This window comes from Mustela erminea, chromosome 6, assembly GCF_009829155.1.
Source record: "Mustela erminea isolate mMusErm1 chromosome 6, mMusErm1.Pri, whole genome shotgun sequence".
Lineage (NCBI taxonomy): Eukaryota > Metazoa > Chordata > Mammalia > Carnivora > Mustelidae > Mustela > Mustela erminea.
The window spans coordinates 54279530-54288247 of NC_045619.1; the positions used below are offsets into that span (position 1 = coordinate 54279530).

At 36.2% G+C, this 8718-nt stretch overlaps 1 long non-coding RNA gene across 1 annotated transcript; it reads right to left on the bottom strand.

Annotated features, from left to right (window-relative positions):
- Window positions 1-3537: 3537 nt before the first annotated feature.
- Window positions 3538-6844, bottom strand: LOC116593270. The gene is made up of 3 exons (XR_004286848.1): window positions 6777-6844; window positions 6418-6501; window positions 3538-3624 (listed from the first exon to the last, which is right to left on the bottom strand). It is a non-coding gene; the product is annotated as an uncharacterized LOC116593270 (long non-coding RNA).
- Between the last annotated feature and the right edge of the window lie 1874 nt (window positions 6845-8718).

An 8718-nucleotide genomic window follows, 5' to 3' on the forward strand; every position in this document is an offset into this window, starting at 1 on the left:
CAGTATTCCAGGGTAGGTCCCGACAACAACTCTATCAGATTATAGACTATGCAACAGAGCTTTGCTCTAATCCAGGATAAAAGTCACAAGGAGGGCGCCTGGGTGGTTCATGGGTTAAGCCGCTGCCTTCGGCTCAGGTCATGATCTCAGGGTCCTGGGATTGAGTCCCGCATCAGGCTCTCTGCTCAGCAGGGAGCCTGCTTCCTCCTCTCTCTCTCTGCCTGCCTCTCTGCCTACTTGTGATCTCTCTCTGTCAAATAAATAAATAAAATCTTTAAAAAAAAAAGTCACAAGGAATTTCAAAGGCTCTAGATTAGTTCAGGGAGATACAGGGATAACAATATAAGACGTTTCACTGAAACTTTGAAACCTAAAACTTCAATGGTAGGACTAAAACTGAAGAACACTGAATTGGAAATTACAGATATAGGTAGAGTACATATTACAAATAAAGTAAATTTCTGAGAAATGAAAACAAATCATTTCAGAACAGTTTGATACCCATTGAGGTTGAAATGAATCAAGGTATTAATAAGATGTAGCTGGATTTTTAAAATTTTACTCCTTAATGTGATTTCTTAGTTCATCTGTTTATTATAGGTAAAAGTGATATATTCAATTTTTATTTTAATAGAATTTTATAAACAAGAAAACATAGGGATTTTTGTTTTATTGATTTAATCATTTTATTATAACTACAACTATTATTATTATTATTATTATTATTATTATTATTATTATTATAGGTAAGCTCTACACCCAACATGGGGCTTGAACTCACAACTCTTGAGAACAAGAGTCACATGCCCCACTGACTGAGACAGCCAGACACCCCTGAGTGATGTTGCTGTTTTTCAAACACAGGGCTTTTCACTATCCTTCACAAGATACTCTTAGAAGTAACATTGCTAAGACTAAACACTGGAATTTGGTGCCTAAATGGAATTATTAGAAGGAAATCTACAGAATCCATTCAATTGACTTTATGGTCCTAAACTTTATAAGGAATGGCAAATTTGATCTAGATTGTCTCTTCTAGAAAAGAGATGTTTCCTCTGCCATTCTGGATTAAAAGTAAAATAAGTCAAGCAGAGAGAGTCAATTATCACATGATTTCAATTACTTGAGGAGCATAAGAAATAACACGGAGGACATTGGGAGATGGAGAGGAGAAGTGAGTTGGGGGAAATCGGAGGGGCAGACCATGAGAGACTGTGGACTGAGAAACAAACTGAGGGATTTTTTTTTTTTTTTTTGGTGGAGGGGGGTTAGGTGAGCCTAGTGGTGGGTATTATGGAGGGCACGTATTGCATGGAGTACTGGGGGTGGTGAATAAATGATGAATTCTGGAACACTGAAAAGAAATACAATAAATCAGTCAGAATGGCTAAAATAAACAAGTCAGGAAATGACAGATGCTGGCGAGGATGCGGAGAAAGGGGAGCCCTCCTACACTGTTGGTGGGAATGCAAGCTGGTGCCGCCACTCTGGAAAACAGCATGGAGGTTCCTCAAAATGTTGAAAATAGAACTGTCCTATGACCCAGCAATTGCACTACTGGGTATTTACCCTAAAGATACAAACGTAGTGATCCAAAGGGGCACGTGCACCCGAATGTTTATAGCAGCAATGTCCACAATAGCCAAAGTATGGAAAGAACCTAGATGTCCATCAACAGATGAATGGATAAAGAAGAGGTGGTATATATACACAATGGAATACTATGCAGCCATCAAAAGAAATGAAATCTTGCCATTTGCGACAACATGGATGGAACTAGAGCGTATCATGCTTAGCGAAATAAGTCAAGCAGAGAAAGACAACTATCATATGATCTCCCTGATATGAGGAAGTGGTGATGCAACATGGGGGCTTAAGTGGGTAGGAGAAGAATCAATGAAACAAGATGGGATTGGGAGGGAGACAAGCCATAAGTGACTCTTAATCTCACAAAACAAACTGAGGGTTGCTGGGGGGAGGGGGTTTGGGAGAAGGGGGTGGGATTATGGACATTGGGGAGGGTATGTGCTTTGGTGAGTGCTGTGAAGTGTGTAAACCTGGTGATGCACAGACCTGTACCCCTGGGGATAAAAATATATGTTTATAAAAAATAAAAAATAAAAAAGGGAAAAAAAAAGAAATAAAATAAAATTTTTAAAAAGTTTATTTTTAAAGAACGATTCCAGTATATTCAATCTCTATTTTTCATTCTTTTTCCCATGGCCACTCATGAAAGCGAGACTCATCTTCCCTTACAAGTGTGACTCCTTCCAAATACTGAACAAGAAGGAACAACGGAACTCAGATAATGAGAATGATCACTTTACATTGCTCACACCATTGAAGGTAGCTTTTCTTTTGCCCTGTAGTAGCCGTGAGAAGCTAAAAACTAACTCTCTAATGTATATTAAAATGTGAAGATGCAACACATACAATAAAAAGACTAACAGTGAAATGACTCTCTTGTTCATTTTTTAAAACAACGGATCTTGGGGTGCATAGGCAGCTTGGTTGGTTAAGTACCTGACCCTTGATCTCATCTCAAGTCTTGATCTCAGGGTCATGAGTTAAAGCTTCATGTGGGCCCAGGCTGGGCTGGAGCCTACTTAAAAAAATAAGTAAATAAAACAGGGGTCCTTCTAGGTCCAAGTTATACCTTCATTGCCTCTTTAGAGAATCTACACTGATTAACAAGTGCTTCAAAACAGAGTAACCAAATAATATGGGAGGAAAGTCGAAACAAGGATCCTAACTCAAAACATAGGACTTCTCATAAAGCACTTAATCAAATTTAATAAAGCAGACATACCTGCTCCGCTTTATTATCAATCTTCATAAGACTAGAACTCAGGACTTCACATGACTTCTTACTCTCCTCCCAAGTTTTCTCTTCTTTTGAAAAATAGTAACATTTTTTTCCCCAGCAGTGCCAATTTCCTTGAAATGACTCATAGGCTTCATCTTGAAAACAAAAGCCACCATGATCTTCAACCACAAGACCTCTTAAAGACCTGCATTTCACACATATTTCTGGCTTACTTCAGGCTGAATGACCAAAAATTAGGTGGTTTTCCCATTTCCCAAAAGTCTAATGCTGGTAATAACTCTTTGGCCAAACTGTGGGTCCTAGGACTATTTCTGACAGACCTTAGACCATCATTAGAATTGCACTGAGAAATTTTGACTTCACAAGGACAAATAAACTGCAGCCATGTGGAGCAGATATCCTTAATTCTAAGAGATCTGTACTGGCAAAAAGTCATCCAAAAGCGTGAATTACTCAAATAATCAAATCACATGACTTTGTGAAAGTCAAGAGTTAAATTAGCTATAATAAAGAAAATGGATTTAGTTTCAAGAAAAACAAAAAAAAAAGAAAAAAGAAAAAAGAAAAGGGTGAGCACAATTAATGGACCTGACAAAGTACAACATTAAGTTTTAAAATTCTGAATTGAAATGCGACAGAGTGGATAATGCCATTAAAAAAATTGTAAATTATACATATTCAATACATACCTATAATAGATGGTAAAACTGAGTCATCTTCAACCTCTCCTAAGGAAGCATTTTTTTCTTTTGTGTCATTCTTATTCTGCATTGTGTGTGCAGGACATTTCTGAAAAACTTCAAGCCATATTATAAAATTATGGTCGTGAATGCCTTTCATTGATCACATTATTATACTTGCTGCTTGCTCTAATTCTAAATGGCATAGTGAATGTTGTTGACTAAATGAAAGTATAATCAGAGAAAATGATAGTTTAAGATCATTTGAAATATCAAAAGAAGAATCAATATATATAAATATATATATAATATAAAGCATAAAATATACTTCTATGTAAGTGTGTGAGTATTAAAGGAAAAATCCTTTAAAGTTTGTTACACAACTGAGAATCTTAATTTCCAATTCTGCTACTACCAACCATCAGTGAGAATGACTGAGTCATCATGTTAAACTTTTTTTTTTTTTAACATTTAATTTATTTATTTCAAGTGAGAGAGAGAGACAACTGGAAAGGGAACACAAGCAGGGGGAGTAGGAGGGGGAGAATCAGGCTTCCCTCGGAGCAGGGAGCCCAACGTGGGGCTCAATCACAGGATGCTGGGATCACCCTGAGCTTAAGGTACACGCATTAACAACTGAGCCACCCAAGTGCCCCTCATGTTCAGTTTTAGGAGCTAATACCAAAGAGAGTTGTATCAGGTTATAGTCCCTTTACAATGTATGAGGTCATGTAGATCCACATACTTTCAAAACCTGGTAAAGTTTCTGCTATGCCATAATTTTAAAAATATTTTTCTGTATAAAAAAATAATTTTCTGTATTCATTGTCTCTGCTTCCTAATGTTTGAAGTTTTAGCCACTGCAATCAGGCTTTGACTATACCCACCATTCAACTGAATCTACTCTAGCAAATGTCTTTAGTGATCTCTCTCTTGCCAAATTTAGTAAGCATACTGTTGGCCGTTATTTTACTTGATCTTTCCATACCATTCAGAACCCATGACTATCTTTACCCTCCTTCCATATGATGCCATAATGTTTTGGATTCCCTCCTACTTCTTTAACCAAAGCATCACTGTTTTTCACCGTTTACCCATCTTCTACATATTCTAAATGTTAATTTTCCTAAGAATCATCCACCTCGCAATTTTCCTTCTAGAAAATCTATTCTCTTTAGTTTGATAAGGTAAAGCATGGTCTAGCTTCTGGTTTCCTCTGTTATGTTTACCAAGACTTGTCACATTAATTGATGAAAGCCCAATTTATATCTCTAATCTGGGCATCTCTCTTATCTCCAGACTTTTAATCCTACCATATGCATGCTGATGGTCTGCAACGACTATCAAATGCTCACGCTAAGAGACTCAACCAATCTAATTTCTTTCTGGTCATCACCACTGATATGCCACAACTCTTCAATTCTCACCATTATTCACACACACACACAAACACTTGATAGCCTATTGCTTTCCGTAACATTTAGTGGAATATATTTGCCAAAGTATATAGCCTGACGTCAAATTGTATCACTAATTCATTTCTCTCCCTCACACATACACTAACAATTCTACATAGTAAATATTTCTCATAAACGGTCCCAATGCCTCTTCACTTCTTTTAAGACACTAATTCAGTCGTTCTAACTAACCCTAGTTCCTAAAATATCCTCCTGTCTGGTCCCTCCACCCACTTTCCAGGCTATTCAAATTGACTTTTCCCAAATCTCTCTATGTTCATGAGACATGAATCCCGTTTTCCCTCTGTAATATCTTCCCAAAGTTCCTTTTCATTTTTAGAACAAATCTAAAATTGCTTAACATGATATTAAGGTTATCATAAATTATATACCTAGCCATCCTGTTTCTAGCTACTTCTTTTATTTGCCCAGAAACGTAAATCTCCACACACATCAATGCTTCTTCTGTTCATCTTCTTCTCTGCCTAGATGAGTCTTCTCTTCACTGACCTTCCTGATTAAATCCTACTTACCTTCTTATCACATCAATTATTATCTCCTTGAGGAAAACTTTCTTGACCTCAGGGACTATCCCATCCATTTGATATCTTCATGCCATTACCCCAGCACTGATAATATTTATTTTAAAAACTGCTTCACTTAAAAAGTCTTCCCCTTTAAACTAAGCTCATTGTGAACTGACTTTTAAAATTCCTATGTCTTTAGTAGTAGTTCCTAAGACAAAATTGTGTTGAGTGAATGAACCAAAGATTTAATAAACATCAGAAAAAAGATATTAAAAGGAGGTGTTGTATAGATATTGTACAAATTGACATGCAACAGGGGCTCCATGGTGGCTCAGTAGGTTAAACATCTCCCTTCATTCACTTCAGGTCATGATTCCAGGATCCTGGGATCAAGCCCTGTAATGGGGGCTCCAAGCTCAGCCAGAAGCCTGCTTCTCCCTCTCCCTCTGCTTGCTGCTCCCCCTCCTTGTACTCTCTCTCTGTGTTAAATAAACAAAATCTTTTTAAAAAAGGAACCCATATGAAATATATGCGGTATAGAAAATAGATCAACCTTATATTCCTCTGTGATTTTAGCAGTCTTACAGTATGATAAGGAATGTAATATTCAAGTAAAGGTGTTTTCCAATTCTTTGATTATATAGAAAACCTCCTTCTACACAAAATATAAGAATGAATATATATGTAAGCTTCACTATACATTTCAGCCAAATTTTGTGCTATTACAACTATTATGTACTCTCTTTTGTGTAGCATAAAAAGTGACAGCCAAATAAAATCATCATTATCATTATTATTAACAATTATTAACATCTGTGTAGGACTTTATGATTTACATGGGCTCTGCAGAAACCCAGTAGTTATAACATATCATTTATCACTCTGGCTCATCGCTCTCATAAGAACTGTTTATGTCTGATACTCACATATAGATCTTAAGCCTGTGATTGCCAGCAGGAGGATAACACACATAACTCCCAGGGATAATGCAACAATATAACATGGAAATCCTGTACAAATCAGAAGGCAAAATATATAGTAAGCATTGAGCATAACAAAACCCCAGAATTAGAAGGAAATGGAAATTCATTCTGGAACTAAAATGAATGTCCCTATTCACTGTGATAATAAAACTCATTGAATGTGACACTTAAATATGCCCATTATATATAAAGAGCCAGACATAAAATATCAAATAAATATAGACATGATTATTATGACTGCACTTTTTCTTATTTGACATCATAATGTTTTCAGAAAACAAAATAAACTGAAAAACCTTTACCTCTCTTTTTATCACCTGGTCCTCTTTTGCCCTTCTGTTTCCGTGAATTGGGTACTTTAGGGTCTGCATATGTCACTCTCTCCTCGCTCATTTTTAAGGGCCACCAGTCAAAGAACACAGCTCAAATCCTATGCAATGTTTCATGAGGCATGAAAATAACATGATCTATCATGAAGGAACAGGGACAGCTAAAAGAATGATGAGCATGATCATCTGAAATAAGCAAGTCAAAGTAAATATTTATCTGGGAACATTAGAAAGAAAATTATTTTTATCATTGCTCTTTGTAAGGCCTTACAACAGTGATCCTACACAATTAAATAAAGGTCCATTATGTTTATGGACATGTTATGCTAAGCTTTCACTGTTTTTTAAAAAATGGAATTAATTGCCAAAATTTAAAAATGTACATTATATTCCACACTCACTTAAAAGTCTAGATTTATAACATCTTTGGAAAAATTATGTTTGATCACTTAGTGCCTGTTTTATGCCCCAATGGGTACTATATTGACACCAAAAAGAGTAACTCCCTCTTTAGTAAGGACACCCATGCCCCAATTTGACAGACTCTGTACCTGCCACCTTACTTATGTCAGACCTCACTCATTCATTCACAGGAACTTCATAGTCACTGGGTCATGACTCCATTTCCAAGTGTGAGGAAAATGTGGAAATCCTGGGATTCAAGGAAAGGGAGTTTAGGAAGTGATACTAAATGAGGGAGGCGTAACATGTCATTCTAACCACTATGCTGCACAGGCGTGCTTTCATTTCTGCTGGGAAATGAAGAAAACTGAGTCTCCGAGACATGTAGTATAGGCAAATATATATTGAGTTCAAGCATGCATATTACATAGAGAGAGATTGTGTATGCTTATATAAATAAATGATCCTTCACCCAACTTAACTTGTATAAACAATACCTTTCAAAAAGTACTTCATAAACTCTCTCCCTTAAAATATAAATAAATACATAGTGATTAAAGAGGAGAAAACATTTTCCCAAAAGAATATTTTTGGTAAATGTAGAAAGCAGCAGTTAACTGTTTTTCCTAAATAGATTTGATTCTTGGGTTTTCAAAATACCTTAATGTTTTACCATTTAATTACTTTATAATATCAGGAAACTTCATTTGAACACACATCTATACTGATATAATGTATAAACACATTGCCATTTGTTTTTCAATGACTATTCTCTCTACCAAAGTGCCAAATCAAATAGTAAATCTTGTGTCAATGTCATGTTTTCTTAGCTAAGTGGTTTCTGTTTAATAGTATTTTAACTGAATATCTGTATTAAAAAATAACAAGAATAAATTTATGAGTATAAGACCGGATATGTTATAATAGAAAAACAATAATATTCTCAAAACAAAAAACTGTTTTTGTTACACTTGACTGAAAGGTGAGAGAATTTAGGTTTTGGATAATGCATTGCTAACTAGTTAGGTAGCACCCATAGAGATAAGAGGAGAAGAAACACAGATTTATATTGTCTAAAAAATAATTAAATATTCCTTGCAATATCTAAGGGTTAAAAAATCATATTCTGCATAGGAAATATTCTGACCCATTCTCATTCTGATCCATTCCTGTCTTCACTTGTAGAATAAAGTTAACATTACATATGAATTAACGTGGATCCCAAAGTCAATTGTTTTCTGCAACATCCCAAAACCCTCCCAACATCACACATAGCTTTCCTGTAGCAGATTCTACTATATCCCTCTATGCTCCACAATGGGACAGCACAGGCATGGGGCACACAAGCTCTCTGGCTGCAATACCTGCTTCCAGGCCTTGGGATCTCACCAGCCGGACAAATAGCTTGGTCTCGAACACAGCTGCGATGTCCTGGCTCTGGGGCCTTTCACCTCTGCTTTGATCTAGGAGGTACCTGCTGGTATGATTCACTGACTCTCAGAGAGACCATGTC